Raw genomic sequence first — 19,184 nt, 5'->3', positions numbered from 1 at the left:
TGCTCTTGCCGCTACCCAACTGGAGGTAACATGATCGGGATTTCGGGGTTTTGGTCTATTGACCTCGCTCTTTGATCTCACATTATGCTTTGTCTTTTAGAATTCAGAAGCGATACAGGAGCCAGGACTTTCGGCCGAGGGTGGTGGAGCGGAGGAGGCGGACAAAGCTGGCTCTGGCGAAGCAAACCAGGAGGTGCAGAGTTATGCTAGTGTTATTTGGGATATGATGTCGAGTGAGGTTTTGTAAACATCTCCTTGTTTCAGGGCTCGAAGTTTAATTATCTTTTGGAAAACTTTTCGACGGTGGAGGGTGATTAGGGCAATGACTTGGCAGCTTGTACTCTGTGGGAAGTGTACTGTTTCTCCCGTCCAGGGCCTAGTGTGGCTGAGTTTCTTGATTGGTCTGGGAGAGACTCCATATGACATGTTTGTTGAATCTTCGATGCAAGATATGTGCTCGTCCTTCAAGGTGATTTGTTGTGCTCATCCTTCGAGATGGCTTGTTGTGCTCATCCTTCGAGATGGCTTGTTGTTTGTTATTTTCTCGTTCCTGTGGTGGGGGCTTAAGTGCTCTTTGAAAAATGTCTCCCCCTCCTTTTAGCTTCGGGATGGGCTAGAATTAAGCGGATGCAGCTTCGGGTGGTGTGTACAAAATTTTCGAAAAACGTCTCCCCCCTTCCTTGCGCTTACTTTCCGAAGCTGTGAGCTTCGCTGCATGTTGTCCTAGGATCGGAGGTCCTTTGTGTTTGTGCTGCTGGGGCCAAAGTGATATGGGCTTTTAGGTTTTGCTGAGAAAACATCTCCCCCTTTCTAGGCCATATTGCACGGGCCATTTTTGGGGAGTGTTGGACTATCTTCTGAGGCGATGTGCGCAAGAATTTTTTTTAAAAAAAATGTCTCCGCTCTTCCTTGCGCACTATCGTCGGAGGTATTTTTATCGATGTCCCGAGCAATGTGTGCTGCTGATTTGGTGAGAAAAACGTCTCCCCCCTTCCTAGATCATGTTGCTCGGGATTTCGGATAATGCCGAAGGTGTTTGTGTATTTGGTCTTTTCGTGATTGGCAATTCCTTGGTTTGGTGGCACCTGTTGTGCATTCTGTTTGTGTTTTTTTGGCTTTGTTGCGTTTGTGGGATTGAGCCTTTGTTTTGGTTTCGATCCTTTGTTTGGTCAAAAGCCCCTTGGGCTTGTTGCACTTGTTTGTGCTGTCAGTCTTATAGCTAAAAGTGTTTTTGGCTTCGAACCTTCGTAAGGTCGGAGGCCCCTTGGTTTTTTGGCATTTGCGTTTTAACGCCGAAGGTGTTTTGGCTTCGAACCTTCGTAAGGTCGAACAGCCCCTTGGGCATGTTGCACTTGTTTGTGCAGTTTTTTTTTGCCAAAGGCATTTTTGTTTCAATCCTTTGTTAGGTCCAAAGCCCCTTGGTTTTTTTGGCATTTGTGTTTTAACACCGAGGGTGTTTTGGCTTCAAATCTTCGTAAGGTTGAAAAGCCCCTTGGGTGTGTTGCATTTGTTTGTGCAGTTTTTTTTTCACCAAAGGTGTTTTTGTTTTGATCCTTTGTTAGGTCGAAAGCCCCTTGGCTTCGTAGCACTTATTGTGCATTGTTGGATAAGTATGCTAAGTTTGCGGATACTGCAAACTTCGCTAACTTACTTTTGCATAGCATACGACGAATGCGTGGCGAAGTTTGCCGTTAGGCTACTTCGGCGGTGAGATATTTAGGGGAAAAACTTTATTAAATTGGAAAGTTTACAATAGGTCCGCCTCATTAAAAACCTCAGCTCTAGTATGGAGTTCCCCTATGTGAGGAAAAGAGTACAACCCTTGAAATGAAAGAAAATAAATTGTGAAGGTGCAAGGTCGCTTATAACTTTGCGGCCTGGCCCTTTTACATGCTTATATTACATGTAGAATTTTTTGAGGCTGTCAGCATTCCAGGAATGCTGCAGCTCGTTTCCTTCGCTGTCTGATAGGTAGTAAGATCCAGGCCTGTTGCTCCTGATGACAAGGAATGGGCCATCCCATTTGGACTGGAGCTTGCCTACACCTTTGGCGTTTGGCTTTCTTCTCAGAACCCAGTCACCTACAAAGATATTCTTTTTTACTATGTTTTTGTCTCTCCATTTGATAGTTTCTTGCTGGTACTTTTCAAGGTTTTCTAAAGTTTGGAGAATGTCCAGTTCGGAGAGTTCTGCCTCGTTCGAAGGTTGTGCTTCATTATTCTGAGAAGTTGTTCTTAAGCTTCGATTCTTAAGCTCTTCTGGTGTCATAGCTTCGGCACCGTAAAGCAGTCTGAATGGGGTGAATTTGGTTGTTCTAGACTCTGAGGTATTGTGAGACCATATGACCTTCGGGAGATTGTCTGCCCACTTTCCTTTTTTCTGGTCAAACAGACAATTGTTTATGCTGCTGAAAATTATGCCATTCGCACGCTCGACTGCTCCGTTAGATTGTGGGTGGTAGACAGAGGCAAATATGAGCTTCGTGCCTACACTATGGCAAAATTCCCTGAATAGCTGAGAGTCGAACTATTTGCCATTGTCAACTGTGATCTCTCTGGGAACTCCGAATTTGTAGATGATGTTCTGCCAGAAGAACTTGCGGACTGTTTCAGAGGTTATGTTGATTAATGGCTTTGCTTCGATCCATTTTGTAAAGTATTCGATCGCGACAGTGGCGTACTTGTAATTGCCTTGTGCTGTAGGGAGTGGACCGACAAGATCAATTCTCCATCTTTGCAGGGGCCAAGTTGGTGGAATGAGTTGTGAAAGTTCCGAAGGTCTTTTTGACTTCGGTCCCATCATCTGGCAAGCTTGATAAGTTTTTACAATTTGTTGAGCATCTTTTAATGCCGAAGGCCAGAAGAAACCCTGTCTGAAAGCTTTTGAAACAAGTTGTCTGACTCCTATGTGAGCCACAAAGACCAGAATGAATCTCCTTAAGCAACTCTATGCCTTGTGAAGCGGGGATGCATTTCAGCCATGGAGTTGTGACACCCAATTTGTATAATTCACCTTCAAAGATTGTATAGCCTCTTGTCCTTTGGAACATTTTTTTTCTTCTATCTCGCTTGCTGGCTCAAGGTTGCCGCAAAGATACGCCATTATGGGGGTTCTCCAGTCTTCAATGGAGATGGCGGCGATTCATTTTTCTTTTTTTTTGCTTTGATCGAAGGTTATGTGATCTCTTCGAAGAAGACATCCGGAGGTAATGGCTCTTTTCTGACTGCTGCCTTTGCTAGCTTGTCAGCTTTTCCATTCAGAGCTCTTGGGATGTGCACGATGTCGAAGCCTTTCAAATGCTTCTCCATTGCTCTTACTGCTTCTAGATACTCAATAAGCTCTGGCTTTCTGGCCTCGGCATCGTTTTCAACATGATCTCTGATGACTTTGGAATCTGATCTTATGATAAAATTTTGATGACCCAAAGCTTTCACTTTGCGAAGGCCTTAAAGTAGGGCCTCATACTCTGTTGTATTATTTGTTGATGGATCAAGATGCGCGAAGCTCAGACAGGCTGCGTATCTTGTTTTTTCTCCAGAGGGGGACTCTAGGATTGCAGCTATGCCAACACCATCCTTGCACCAAGCACCGTCGCAATGTACAATCTAGGTTTCTGTCGGAGGTTCCTCTTTGAAGGCAGGTGATGTTCAATCCGCTATGAAGTCTGCTAGGACTAGGGATTTTATGGCTATTCTTCTTGCAAAGTCAATACAGAATTCTGAGAGTTCCGAAGCCCATTTGGCAATTCTGACCGAAGCTTCTCTATTGTTGAAGAGATCATGCAGTGGTTGATCTGTCACCACAATTATCTTGTGTGCTTTGAAATAGTGACGTAGCTTACGAGCGGACATAATCACGGCGTAAGCTATTTTCTCAAGTTCTGAATATAGGAGCTTGGAGCCGGCCAAAGCCTCAGAGATGAAATACACTGGCAACTATTTCTTGTGACCTTCGACTTCTCGTTCGAGGATGAGAGCAGCGCTGACAGCGGAGTGTGAAGCAGCAATGTATAGTAGTAGTGTGTCCTTCGGGTTTGGGGATGTCATCTTGATCATGTTTTGTAAGTATTCTTTTAGTGCGTGAAGGGCTTCTCTTTGTTCATCACCCCACTCAAACTTTTTTGCATTGCGGAGCACCTTGAAAAAAGGTAAACTTTGGTCAGCCGAGCGTGGAATGAATATGTTGAGGGCGGCAATTCTCCTTGTTAGCTTCTGCACATCCTTGCTGGAACTGGGCTCCTCCATGTTCCAGAGGGCTTTGACTTTATTTGGGTTAGCTTTGATCCCCTTGGTCGAGACTAAGCAACCCAGAACCTTTCCTTTGTGAACGCAGAAGATGCACTTTTCCAGGTTGAGGGACAAGTTTGCCTTTCTCAAATTGGCGAAGGTTTCTACGAGGTTTGCCACATGATTGCTTCTAACAGAGCTGGTGACAACAATGTCGTCTATGTAAGCCAGGATATTTCTTCTCAGCTGAGGTCCAAGGACTACTGAAGATATTCTGGAGAAAGATTGTCCCGCATTCTTGAGACCTTCGGGCATTCTAATGAAGCAATAGGTTCCGAATGGAGTGATGAAGCTTGTTTTTCCTCGTCCTTTTTCCTCATCCAGATGTGATTATAACTGGAGAAACAATCCAGAAGTGACATGAGCTGACTGTTAGCTGCGTCATCGACCACTCTGTCTATTCTGGGTAGGGGGAAATCGTCCTTCGGACATGCCTTGTTCAAGTCAGTGAAATCAATACACATGCGCTATTTGCCATTTTTCTTCTTCACCAGTACTGTGTTTGCCAGCCATGTGGGATATTTGACATCCCGTATGACCCTCGCATCTAGCAATCTTTGGACTTCGGCCTTGACAGCTGCGACTTTGTCATCGGCCATTTTGCGGAGTTTCTGCTTCTTGGGTTTTATGGATGGGTCTATGTCGAGACGATGTTCGATGATGTCCCTAATGACGTCGCGAAGGTCACTGGCAGACCATGCGAATACATCTTGATTCTTACACAGGAACTCAAGTAGCTCTTTTTCCTCTTCAGGTTGTAGGGTTGCATTTATGGTTACTAGCTTATCGGGCAGGTGCTCGTCCAGAGGTACCTTTTTGACTTCACAGTCCTCTTCGAAGGTTATCTTTTCTTTGTCTCTTGGTTGCTCCTTGAATGGTGTTGGCTTTCGGTTAGTCTGGAGGATGTGGACATTCTTTTGTCAGAGGGTTACGCCACACTCGATGTCTCTTGCAAGTTGTTGGTTCCCATGGACTGTGATGACCCTCCCGATGCTGGCATCTTCATGCATAGATATATTTGATGGACGACAGCTTTGAATTTGTTAATTGTTCCTCGACCGAGTATTGCGAGGTAAGGGTATGGCATTTTGACCACATCGAAGGTGATGTGTTCGGTCCTTGCTTTGTTGTATCGCCAAAGGACATGGGGAGTGATATTTTGCCCAAGGCATTCACCCTCTTTCCCCCCGAATCCCATTAGCGGGAATTCTGAAGGTTGTAGCAGGTTTGTGTCAATGTTCATTCTGTCGAAGGTGCTTGAAAATAGAATATCCGCAGAGCTGCCTATATCGATGAGTATTTTGCGGATGGTCCACCCCTGGATGTTTGCCTCAATGACAAGGACATCGGTGTGAGTGTGGCTGATGAGTGTTGGTAGCCAAAATTGGCAAACACCGAGGCCAACCGGTCTGACCGGTCGGGCCGACTGATCAGACCAGTCTAGGCCTGTTTAGTCCAAGTTGGTTAAGATTTCTAATATAGAGTCCTTTTGTAATCCGATTTGGAAGGGGTACAACCTCCCCGACCTATAAATATAAAGGCCACGACCGATTGATGGTTTTTTTAACCACAATCGAATCAAATACATTAACTTTACCCTTTTTCCAAACCCCAGCTTTTCCAACTCCTTTGCTGTTCTTCTTGCGTCTCCACGACATCTGAGGGCGTTCTAGGTGGCCTGCCGACCCTAGAACAACCCTAGATCTTCGAGCTCCGACGAGGTCCCTCCTGAGCTTGAGGTTCTATGTCTTCGCGTGCTTCTGCATCCAACTGGTCTGACTGGTTGGCGTGACCGGTCTGACCGGTCGCCATCTGAGCTCGCTGGTGAATTAATTGTTGCGATCCACATGTTCTACCCCGTGTGTGTTTACCAAATTTGTGTCAACAATGAGGTTGACATCTTCTTCGGAGAAGGTGATTGGAACATGAGACCATTGTGTTTTCTTGGTAGGACCTTCGGTTATGATGCAGTGGACTTGCGTAAAGTAGTTTTTGCATTGCCTCTTGTTTTCGAACTCATGGGATGAACCTCCGGTGATGGGCATTATCATCCTAAAGGTTGGTAGGGCCGAGGGTTGATTGCTTGAAGTTTGGGCTTCTTGTTTTTGTGACACTTCAGTTGTCTGGTAATTAGAACATAGGATAATGTGTGAAATTTGTGTTTGTTCTTGTATGAAAGTTTAAATTTTCAATGCAAAATTAGGGGTATTTTTGTAATTATGGAAAATTACAAGTCCCTTGTTGCAAAAAGTTTTGGCTTAGGGAGTAATTTAACTTTGTAAAGGGCCTTCTTGCAAATATGCTAGTAATCATTACTTGGCAGCTTTATTGCAAATAAGTCCCAAATTTGTTGTAATTTGCAACCAAAAAGTACTTTTCTTTTATTAATTAAAGTTCATTCGAACTTTTGAAAATATTTCAAAATCCTTTGATCTAGTGCAAATTTGCGCAACATAAAAGTTGTAGATCTTGAAAAACTGAACAACTTTTATTTTGGGCACTTTTTCATTTGAGCCCTAGAACAATAGAAAATTTTAGATTACAGTGAAGCCCATGAGGTTTTCACAATTTCTACTTTAGTCCCTGGAACCCCTTCTTCTACCTCCCGCTTGGCCGGAATAGCGCCGCCGCTTCGCCGCCGCTGTTTCACCTGCCCGCCGGCTTCCCCGCACCGCCTTTGGAGCCCCACGCGTCGCCCACAAGCTCCTACACCCGCTCCACCGCCTTCGTCGGTGCTCCTCCTCAGCGCCACGCCGCACAGGAACTCCCGCCGCCGCCGGTCACCATAGAATCCCCATTCCGCCGCCAGTTTCCCCTCCCCCCGGCCAAGTCTATCTCCCCAGGGAACCCCGCACGCTTATCCTCCCCTCCCTCGGCCTATAAATTGGCCGGCCACACCTCTCATTCACCATCATCCACCACTGCCGCCCTCCTTCAACTCCGACGAGCTCCTGCCCTCCGTGGCCCCACCGCTCCAGTGCTGCTCCGCCCCTCCCAAGCACCCCAGTAGCTCCGCCTTGCTCCAGCGCAACTCACCGGCCACCCTTTTTGCGCCCCTGACCGCCGGAGCACCCTCGCCGCCGGCAACCTCCCTCGCCGGAATCTGGCCAAACCTCCCCTGCCTTCTTCTTCCTTGGACTGAGGACCCGATTGCATTGATTTAAAACTTTCCAGGGTCCTTTCTACAAAAAGATCTTTTCCTTTTCAAGTGAACTTTGAAAAATCCTAGAAAAATGTAGAAAAATAAAAAAATGTCAAACCAATTTTGTTATGTTCCTTGTGATTAGCTCTACAGTTTGATGCTATGAGTTTAAGTTGTTTTCTTTTGTAGCTATTTCTAAAAATAGGGTTAGGATATAGCTCTTTTTATTTATATCTTTTGTTCCAGAGCTATATTTTGAGTGAGCTTTTGGCCATATGCTCTTTAGAGTATGTTAAACTCTATATATTTTTTTTGAACCATTAGTAGACTCTAGTTTGTACTTTTAAAATTTCTTGTTAGTGTCTTGTTTATGTTCTTCATGATTTATTTTTTTAAAATCCTTTTTGTTGTTTAAATAAAATCCTTTTTTATATTATTTTATGGAGTTTATTGTGTTCACTTTTACTCTATAAACAAATTGCCCAGTAAAGTAAAAATTTTAAGTTTAGTCTTAAATGTTTACTTTATTGGTTTACAGCTTTTTAGTGAAGGAAATCTATACTCAAGCACTTCACTAATTTCCAATTACTACATTATATATAGAAACAACATCATTAGCAGACGGAACATACGAGCTCATCCAGGAACCTGACGGGGATATTTCTGAAGCCCAGGCCAATGTTGTTGAACTAACTGAAGTTCCGCACTCCGATTCGGAAGAGCCAAAGCCTACTGACACTTTAGACACCACTGAAGGCAAGCCCTAGTGTATAATCCTATTATTTTAAATTATACAACTTATTGTTATTATTTACTTGTGCATTTAAATTGTTGGAGTTGAATGAAAAACTTAGATGCATAATTCTTTGTTCCTATTGATTGAATACTAGCTTTGAGTCCGAAATAGCTGCTATGCTAATAGGACCGGTAAAAGTTGAGTGATTGCCTATCACTCGCGAGCTTTATAGGAGTTGATTGTTTACTTTCTTGCAATCACTATAAGGATCATGGACGGATTTGTTAAAGTCCGTCTGTGTTGATGAACTTGATAAGGTCGCAGCGTGTGGTAACGGTGGTTAAGCGTTTGAAAGTACTAGCCACATGCCGTAAATATAGTACACGGTAAGCCTAGTAACTGATCGGCCCGGCAAATGGACATACCACCCACTCTCCCTTAGAGATAAGAAGTTAAATTTATGTTGCAACACTACGGGTATAGAGGTGTGGTGGTTCTCTGTAGTCGGGAAGAGTGGCCCAGATCCATGAACCAGAATGAGAAGCAAACGGTTGCTTGGGAGTGACTCGACAGTACTCCAAGCGTGTGTGTTCGGTTTACCCTTGCAAGGTTGGAAATTCGATTCAGAATTGTTAGGTTTACTGCTTGATTCCTTTGTCACATAGAGTAAGAAGTGGAACAATTATGATACTCAATTTTGTTGGATGCAATTAATTTCTCTACCATATTTGTGTAGATAGGTGCTTATCTAGACTGGTTAATCCAACTAGAATCTGAAAGCTAAAATTTGAAAGTAAGGATCTACTCTTTGTTGCTTTTCAGCGAAAGAAATCCCAGAGCCTTCACAAGTTTGGATGTCTAGTTAAAGGGCTGTTATATACCCTTAGTCGGGTCAGTCTTGCTGAGTATTAGCATACTCAGTCTTGCTTGTGACCTTGTTTTTCATGAATGACTTTGGAAGACCCAAACACTAGTTTGACTTGGCCTAGTGTTTTACCTACTGGTTGGTCTATGGAATGGGAACCATCCCCAACCAGCAATGACTCGGCTGAATGATGTCATGATTGGGCTTACCATGGCACCTATCCTACGACGTTTGTGTATAGTTGTGTCTTCTTTTCCGCTGCAGAACTTCTCTGTTACACTTAGTTCCTGTTAAACTTCTCTAAGATCCTTTGGAATAAGTGTGTAAAAGCTAGAGCTTCGGCTTGCTAGCTTCAAAACTCTGATGTAAGTTACACCTTTATCTATGTGATGTAAAATATTGTGGAATGTTGTATCTCTGACTCGCCTTCATGCGGGATGTATACTTGTGTTACGATCGGATATTCAGTGGTCACATCGGGATGATACCCGACAGACTAATGATTATACCGGTTGAGTGCGTTTAGATGTTTAGCGCACTCGAACTGGTGCAATTCAAACTGGTTCTGCCATAGTTTTGGTGGTGGGCTAGGCGGTGGTGGAGGGAGTTCCTCGCGGTTTTGAGCTTCGGCTATGGGTTGGGAAGATTGTCTTTGGGATTGAACTGGCTGGGGTTGCCAATTGGGATTGTATGGTGTTGACGGCTCTTAGGTACCAAATCTAGGCCATCAACTCCTGCATAAATACATAAAATGTAATCATCAACATAGTGGTATGGGTTTATTACTAACCATTTCCACGAGTGTTGGTAAATATTTGTATGTAGGTGAAATAAGGGTGAAAACACACTTCAAGAGCATGGAAACACACTCCTCAATCCAAGGCAAAAGGCGTCAACCAATCAAAGCGCGATATTCAGCCTCACATGGATTCATGGGCCTACTTGAGCAAGCTACCGACTTATACTAGAGCTATTACCAGTAGATTAGTGATGAGGGCCCACCTAGCAGTCACCCAGCCAAAGTTGGGCTAATTCGAAGCCGGCCGTAGGTCGGCCGACCTGCCCTCCGCACCAACCGACCTCAGCCTTCGACGTGGCAGCTCCCCATTGGTCCTAGAAGTCGGTTCTGGGAGGATCACCTGCTGAAACCGACCTTGCTGGCCATGGCTCCCTCCTATATATATGAGGGGAGGGGCTCCAAATGAAGGCATCCACCAAGTGCAACTCCAAGCCTCCTCTTTGGTTTAGAGTAGTCCTAGCTTAGGGAGAGGGTAGAGGTAATCAGGAGGGGCGCCGGTCTTCGGCGCTCTTCTCCATTTTGTACCTCTATGAGAGTGAGAGAGTAGTTCGGGTGAAGTGCCGGGGTGTCGATTCTCTGCTCCCAGCTTGTACCTCTACGGATGCTGCTACATTCTTCGGGTTTAGTAAGTATTCGTGGTTCCTATCTCTAGTTTTATACTTGGTATAGTATATGCTAGTAGTGCTTGTAGTTGAGTGAGATCAGTTCTCTTACTCGCGGGTTCATCGCTCTGTATTCATATAGAGTGCTGTAGTTTGCTATGGGATATCATACGTAGTTAGACTGCAGTAGTAATCAGTAGCGTAGGCGCGGTGTCTAGGCTAAGGGTTATCCTTCGTTTGCTTTATATCCCACGGTTTAGTAGAGGTAGGCCGTAGGTGGTGGCAGCCCTATTGGTCCTTCATAATCCTCCACGTTCGGATATAGCGTAGAGCTGTTGGCCGGAGTCGACTGGCAGACCAGTTGTAAGCCGGTGCCCAAAGTGAGTATTGTGCCCGAGAGATCGACCTTCAACTCAGTAGTAGCACTATCTTAGGAATCCTCTCTACCCTTCTACCTATCTTGGTGTGTCCTTGGACCGATTAGAATAGAAGAGAGTGCACACACATTCCCTGTGGATTCGATAATCCTTGGAATACTCTGAGGTGAAAGCTACAACGGTATCCGTGCGCTTGCAGATTTATTTGTGACGCTAAAATACCCAACAAGCTTTCTGGCACCGTTGCCGGGGAACGGTTGTTGTATCTTTCTTCGAACCTAGTCGTCCTCGTATCCTTTGCTTTTCTTTTCTTCTACCTTGACCCCCGCTACCCATAGAGGAGCTATCCTTTAAAAGCTTCTCTACCCTACGGGATTTATCCCATATCATCTTTAGTTTTCTTCCTACTATCTTTACCTCCGCTACCCATGGAGAAGCCATCCTTTCACAGCCTCTCTACCCCAAGGGGTGAGTTCAATGAGCCACCATCCTCTTCCACATCCAACTATGAACCTTGTCCCGACCTTATCGCAATGGTTCAGGAGCTTTCCTTCTCTGGGTTAAGTAGCGAGAACCCAGACCACCATATGCGGGAGTTCGAGCAGCTTTGTTCACACTTTGCCTCTACAAGCATGAAACAAGATGTCCTCCGGTGGATGTTGTTTCCCTTCTCTCTTAAAGGGAGGGCAGAGCAATGGTACACGTCTTATACATATACCGGAAAAGGGCAGCTGTCACTCCTTGAAGAAGACATTCTCTGTCATGTTCTTCCAGCAGAATGAGAAGGAAACTTTAGGCGCGACTAGGGCCAGATTTTCGCTCCTAGTGAAGTCCGCCCCTACCATGTCGACACTCAATCCTTTAGTCCTTTGGAAATTTAAGAGGAGTCTCGATAAGGAATCCGCCGATCATCTCAACTCAATCACCGGAGGAGTACCCCTCCATATGTTTCCGGCTGAGGCTAATAAAATCCTAGATTATATTGCCGAGTATACCTCCTTGTCAGCCGAGTCTGATCGTCTCCAAGAGGAGTGTGAGATGACCCATGAGGATCTACTAGCGGCTGAACCCAATCCTTCATTTCCCATATCCTTAGATTCAGCTGTAGAAACCTCTCCTGAACCAGGAACATCGGAGGTAGAAGATATTCACCCCCCGAAGTTCTCTTCTAGATTCGAGGATGAATCAATGGGAAACCATAGAAACACCTCGAATCTCATAGATACCCATTCAGGGAAGGAACCTTCCTCTGTCCACACCGATCAATCTAGAGATCTCTTGACAGATCAATGGTACCTCCTTCTCCTCCTGATCCCCATAATGAAGCACCACTCGAGGAAGCCATGAAGGAGGAATGGACAAGCGGAGAGAAATGCTTTTCTGAAGAAATTTGGATCAGTTCACCCTCCATGATCACTCCCTGTTCTATAAGGGGAACTACCGTAGAAGCCCACATTAACCCCATCATGGAGGTTAATGTCTCGCCATGGCACTTAGCGTACACACTTTTGGGCAATGTTACGCTAAGAACATTCGACACGCTCTTAAAGAGTTGTCCCTCGGGACACATCCTTAAATGTTGGGGGGTTGCAAGTGCCATGCCGCTCATAGTAGACAAAATCGAGGTTAACTTAGATGTCCATATCTTCGATATCCTTGATTTTGATCTTCTCCTAGGCTCCCCGTTTGAAAAACTTCTCACATCTCAAGGGATTCTAGATAAAAAGTTTAGGAAAATCACTTTTGCCACTATCTCTAGCTTAGAAAATTCTATGGCGAAGCATTTTCCCATGCCAAACCCGCTCAAGGAAGTGATGCATGAATCTCCATTCATACCATCTGAGTCCATTCTCTTCGAGGTTGCAAAATCTGCCACTTCCGAAGAGAACAACTCGGAAGAAATCCTTCGCTCTTGTGAAGATGAACGATCATCATCCCTCTTGAGTGAGTTTGAGCCTCTTTCCTCTGGCCCCAAGGAAGTTGTTCTCGACTACGGTCGAGATTCAATCATGATTTCCCACGATGAATCTCTTGATATGAAGAACCGACGGGCCACGGAATGTTATGAGGCGCCGACTCTGGAGTCCATAGAAAAGGATTCCATATATGAGCATGGGAACTTCATCCTAGTGATACCTCAAAAACCATGCTCTTTCCATACCTCTACAGAGTTAGGCACGCATTGTGCCCAGAGCACACATGAGGACTATAACTGCCTTAAGGTCCTCTATTGCAAAACCTTTAGAAGGCTAGTTATAGATGTATATGTTTACTATAAACATTGCAAATTTCGTGGATGCTCTGTGGTGCTGACCTTGCAGCTAAACCTTCATGACACATCAACAATTGGTGATGAAAAGGGGAACACATCATCAACAATAGCTGCAAGAGGATGTTCCCATGGTCAAGCTTATGACCAAAAACAAAGCACTGCCGGGAGATAACTCGAATTATCATTTATTTATTTCCCTTCAATAAAAGCAAGAGCATGCTCTAGGATAAAGCTTTTCTTCGGGTATTTTGGGCCGCTAACCATTTCAGGTGGAGATCAAAATGAACGATGGATAGGTGATGCCTACAAGCATGGGAGCAACATCAACTTCAACATATTGATACGTCTTGGCAAGGGAACAACTACGAAAGGGAGCTTGAACTCCACGCACTTGAAGTTTTGTTGCCCAGCAATGCAAACTCCAAGTGTGGGGGAGGTATGTGAGGACCCCAAGTAAGATCTCTCTTGCTAATCCGTATCGTGTTTTGGAATTGGTGCTAGTCCTTGCATCTTGCTCCATAAAAAAAATGAGAGGAGTTGCCATGGTGACAATATTGAGTTCTCATCAACAAAACACCATGGTAAGTACTCTTAATGCCTTGCTTTTGACATTAAACAAAGCCCTGTCGGGAGGTCACCCGAGGATCGCCAGAGTAAGTCTCATGGTGAGAGTAAAGTTTAGTTTGAATAAATTCTAGGTTCTTAAAACCAGCAGAGCCATTATTTTGTTTCCACTATCTCGTTGAATACAGCACCAGGTACAAGTACAAGTGTGGGGAGATCTCTCAAGATCGTCATTGACATACACATTCAAGATCTCCCACAGATGCATCGCACAAAATCGTCTGCACCAACATGATAAGAGACAAGGCAAGGACACCAAATTCAGCAAGCCACCTAGTGGTTTGGCCGAGTCACCACTGCCTTGATCCCCATCTTCTTCAAAAGCGATGGTTTGTGCATCCTCTACTTCTCAACTCTCTTTGATTCATGAGTTTGATTGGTTTTTAAATCTTACTCACTAAAATCAAACTCAAGAATCAGTGTGTTGCTCCTGCTCTACATGTTTCATATGGTTGGCTTGCATATGTTTTATTCCGTTCTTATCGCCTTGATGCTTGTGAACCAAAATATTTAGGAAAGCATGCTCATCTAAGTAGTTGACGTTTGAGATATGGTTTGAATGATATGATATTCTCTCTTTATTGTTTAAGTGCTTGGGAAATTTATTTGAAAATTTAGAAAACCCTTTGCGAAGCTCCTCTTTGATATGCCAAAGTCCTACCAAAGCCATATGATGATACTTCTTGAAAACCATACACACATATGCTGCTTGTTTTTGCATTGAGCTTTGTCAAATTATTGTGACCCTTGAGAGAATTCTTTTCATGCTTTCATGATCAAGATTCATGTGCACACCACATACCCCCTTACTATGCTTCTTTGAGAAGTTAGCATTGTACCATCCACTCATTCCACAAAATAAATGCTCCACTATATGTGTTGGTCTTTCTCTCCAGTTTTTGTTAAAAAAAAGACAGGCATGGGCTATCGCGAAAAAAAATAAGGACACATGAAGGTCCAAGTATTGAAAAAAAAGAAAAAAATGTGGCCAAATGAAGGTCCATGAAAAAAAAAAAAGAAAAAAAGATAGCCATACTCTCAAAAGAATTTATATAGGGAGAGAGATCATACAAAAGGAGTTTCCATTCCATCCATCACAATTCATACATGTGCACATCTTGATCTGATTGTATGACTTGCTTTTCTCTTTGGATCCGGTCTTTGACTTTGCAATACATGTGATACAAGTATGCGTTATCCTTCATACCCTACCTTGAGCTCCACATATAGCCTTCACTAGAAGTAGGATGAAGAAAAGGCAAGTCAAATGCCTTGGTAAGGACATATACACATTGGGCGATCCGAGAGAATCAAATGAGGAGCTAAGCAAGGTTTGTTTTGAAAACTTATTGAAAAACCCCCAAGCTACTTGACATAAGGAGTAGAAATGATTTGATTCACGACCATTCCATTCCTCAACTACCCAAGATGGCATGATAGACACTTCAAAGTTCACAAGTGCAAGGTATGGTTTGGAATATCTCTTATGCTCGCTTCATACCTTTGGAAGTCATGTTCCACCTTACTCCTTTCTGCTTTACTAGAGGACGAGCAAAGGCTAAGTGTGGGGGAGTTGTTGACGGCTCTTAAGTACCAAATCTAGACCGTCAACTCCTGCATAAATACATAAAATGTAATCATCAACATAGTGGTAGGGGTTTATTACTAACCATTTCCACGAGTGTTGGTAAATATTTGTATGCAGGTGAAATAAGGGTGAAAACATACTTCAAGAGCATGGAAACACACTCCTCAATCCAAGGCAAAAGGTGTCGACCAATCAGAGCACGATATTCAGCCTCACATGGATTCATGGGCCCACTTGAGCAAGCTACCGACTTATACAAGAGCTATTACCAGTGGATTAGTGATGAGGGCCCACCTAGCAGTCACCCAGCCAAAGTTGGGCCGATTCGGAGGCGGCCGTAGGTTGGCCGACCTGCCCACAGCACCAACCGACCTCAGCCTTCGACGTGGCAGCTCCCCATTGGTCCTAGAAGCCGGTTCTGGGAGGATCACCTGCTGAAACCGACCTTGCTGGCCATGGCTCCCACCTATATATATGAGGGGAGGGGCTCCAAATGAAGGCATCCACCAAGTGCAACTCCAAGCCTCCTCTTTGGTTTAGAGTAGTCCTAGCTTAGGGAGAGGGTAGAGGTACTCAGGAGGGGCACCGGTCTTCGGCGCTCTTCTCCATTTTGTACCTCTACGAGAGTGAGAGAGTAGCTCGGGAGAAGTGCCGGTGTGTCGGTTCTCTGCTCCCAGCTTGTACCTCTACGGATGCTGCTACATTCTTCGGGTTTAGTAAGTATTCGTGGTTCCTATCTCTAGTTTTATACTTGGTATAGTATATGCTAGTAGTGCTTGTAGTTGAGTGAGATCAGTTCTCTTACTCGCGGGTTTGTCGCTCTGTATTTATACAGAGTGCTGTAGTTTGCTACGGGATATCATACGTAGTTAGACTGCAGTAGTAATCAGTAGCGTAGGTGTGGTGTCTAGGCTAAGGGTTATCCTTCGTTTGCCTTATATCCCACAGTTTAGTAGAGGTAGGCAATAGGTGGTGACAGCCCTATTGGTCATTCGTAATCCTCCATGTTCGGATATAGCGTAGAGCTGTTGGCCGGAGTTGACTGGCAGACCAGTTGTAAGTCAGTGCCCGAAGTGAGTATTGTTCCCGAGAGATCGACCTTCAACTCAGCAGTAGCACTATCTTAGGAATTCTCTCTACCCTTATACCTATCTTGGTGTGTCCTTGGACCGATTAGAATAGAAGAGAGTGCACACACGTTCCCTGTGGATTCGATAACCCTTGGAATACTATGAGGTGAATGCTACAACGGTATCCGTGCGCTTGCGGATTTATTCGTGATGCTAAAATACCCAACATATGGGTTGTAGTTGTAGATGGGGGGTCGGTGTGCTGGGGTAAAGGGTTAAGGTGGAGGTAAATATTGGATTTGTTGTGGGAGGTAAATATTGGATTTGTTGTGGTTGAGATCAAGTAGTATGTCCAACTAGCTTGGATTTTTTCTCAGCCTTCATTCTTTCGAGGGTTTTCTTTTTTTTTCTGGGCACTTGTTGGTTCTGTGGTCGGAATCTGTCCCATGAAAGTGACAAAAGAGTTTCCTTTGGTCCCTCGAGGGTCCGCGACCCCTTCCTCTTCCTCTGCCGTGACCTCTGCCATGGCCTCTAGACGATGGTTGATTGTCATTTGAGTATTGCTGGGCTTCGGATGGGCTTGGGGGTGGTATCATAAAGGAGCCGGGTGCTAGTGGATTTTCATCGTCTTGCGAGGGTTCAATAGGCAAGATAACTTGCTGGGTTTGAGGTTTTTGCTACTGCCATGCTTGCTAGTTGTATCTTTCTGATTGGCGCATCATTTTTCTCTACTTGACTCTCCTGCGATGGTCAGCATCTGATTTGGCATATTTTTCCGCCTCTGTGTACAGCTCGTTGAGTGTTCTGGGGGTTCTCTCGAAAGATGAGAAGCCAACCCCGTCAATAATCCCTCGATGCATTTCTCAATCGCATCCTTTTCTGGGAAGTTGGGGATTTGGGCCTTCTTTTGGACGAACATTTGGAAATAATCATATAGGGGTTCTCTGTCAAACTGGTAACATTCGAATTGTGCCACTGTGTTTGTGTTGAGTCTCTTGAAACCTTGGAAATCTTGCAGAAGTTTGCTTTTGAGTTGATACTAGCTCGTGATTGACTGCGGGGCGAGATAGGAGTACCAGTTGGCCACTGGACCTTCGCAGGCTATGACAAAAGATTTCACCATGATTGAATCATTTCCACCAGTTGAGGCGATAGTTTCTTCGTAAGCCATGAGAAATTGGGTTGGATCTGCGGAGCCATTGTACTTGGGCAGCTTTGTGGGTTTGTAGCCTAACGGCCATGGAGTTTGCTGTAAGGTGGCAGAGAGTGGTGAGGTGGGGTCGAAAGGGAGATTGACCGGAGGTTGAGGGGGCTACTCATCATAGTGAAGGTGGTTGGTTTGGCGGAAACTGTGGTTTTCCTGTTGTTGTGATGACCCTCCGGGGGTCTCTTCATAAGCTTTTTGTAGATTTGCGACCTCCTCTTGCATTGCCGTGAGCTTGCGCTTAGCTTCAGCTAGTTTGTTTGCTTGGTCTAAAGCTCTTTGCTTAGTGGCTAGTTGTGCTGCGAGGTGTGCTTTTTGTTTCTCCAGGGCCTTGAGCTTGATGGCTGCTGCTGTGAGCTCATCGAACTGCACACGCGAAGCTTCGGTGTCTTCTGCTTCTTGTTCGGGATCTTTGGTCTGTTTGAGTATAGGCTGGTCGCCGAGGGTGTTATGTGGTGGGGGTTGGTTGTTTTGTGGGTCGGCAGGAGCTTTCTTTTTCTGTGGTGCCATCGAGGGTTGCTTTTCGAGCTGAAACAGTGGGCGCCACTGTTGGGATCTTCATTTAGTGATCGACCAGACAGGGAACATACAATGTGAAGGATACAGAGTTGACAAAGAGGGAGAACAGAAGTATATCTCTCAAATGGTAAAAAGTTATCAACCCGTCTCAAGGTAGAAAAGGGGGGCTATTTATACCCCGGACCTTCTCCTACTAATTCCCAGAATATCCCTCACCTGCTAACATTCAGGGGGTATATTAAGTCGGATTTGTCTACATGATCACGTTTCTCATGCCACCTCCGAAGCCTTCGGCACCTTCGCAGCGCTCTGATTCCACGTGGTGCTTTTCCTTTAGTCGATCATGAGGGAGACCTTCGGTTGATTCTTGTCTCCTCATTCGGGGACTCCCGGTCTTCTCAGCGTGCTCCCGAAGGCCAGCGCGTTCACCTTCGATGTACTTGGTGCTTTTGCCCGTGGAACCGAATCACCTTTGGTTAGGTTCCTGTAGCCAAGCTGGGGGAGATGTGGTCGCATTACCTTAGTGCTAGAGTATCCGAAGGTTACCGCCGTAGCTTACGGCCTTCGGGTGAATACCCGAAGGTAGCGATCCCCAACACCAACTAATGGAGATGTTCAATAATTCTTTTATGATTATTGGAAGAGGTGCTTTTGCAGCTCCCCAATAATCTCATCCCAAGCCAACTACCGTGGAAGAGTTAGTCTTCTATTTTGGAAGAGCTAGGATGCAATATTGGTTTGTCCTAGTAATTATTAGGAAAAAAGAAAATGTAAAAGAAATCTGTTAGAGCATAATCTTTACACAAACTCTCCCAGTATGATAGTTGAATTGGGAAATGAGGATCCACAGGAGATGCTCTTAGAATGAATGGCCAAATGCCAAAATGCCACGCGCGGCGAAAGGGACTACAAATATATACCTCTAGACTCTACTCTCTCCGTCCTAAAAAGTAAGTCATTCTACGATTCAAAATTTATCTCAAAAAATAAGTCATCCTACCCTATTTTGAAAGTACACTTGCAAGAATCAGTTAGTGTCAAATATGGATAATAAATAGAGACAAACATGATCATTTTATCTTTTTCTTAATTTATTCTAC

The sequence above is a fragment of the Panicum virgatum genome, chromosome 4K, assembly GCF_016808335.1.
Source record: "Panicum virgatum strain AP13 chromosome 4K, P.virgatum_v5, whole genome shotgun sequence".
In the NCBI taxonomy this organism is placed as follows: Eukaryota; Viridiplantae; Streptophyta; class Magnoliopsida; order Poales; family Poaceae; genus Panicum; species Panicum virgatum.
This window is presented reverse-complemented; position numbering follows the sequence as displayed.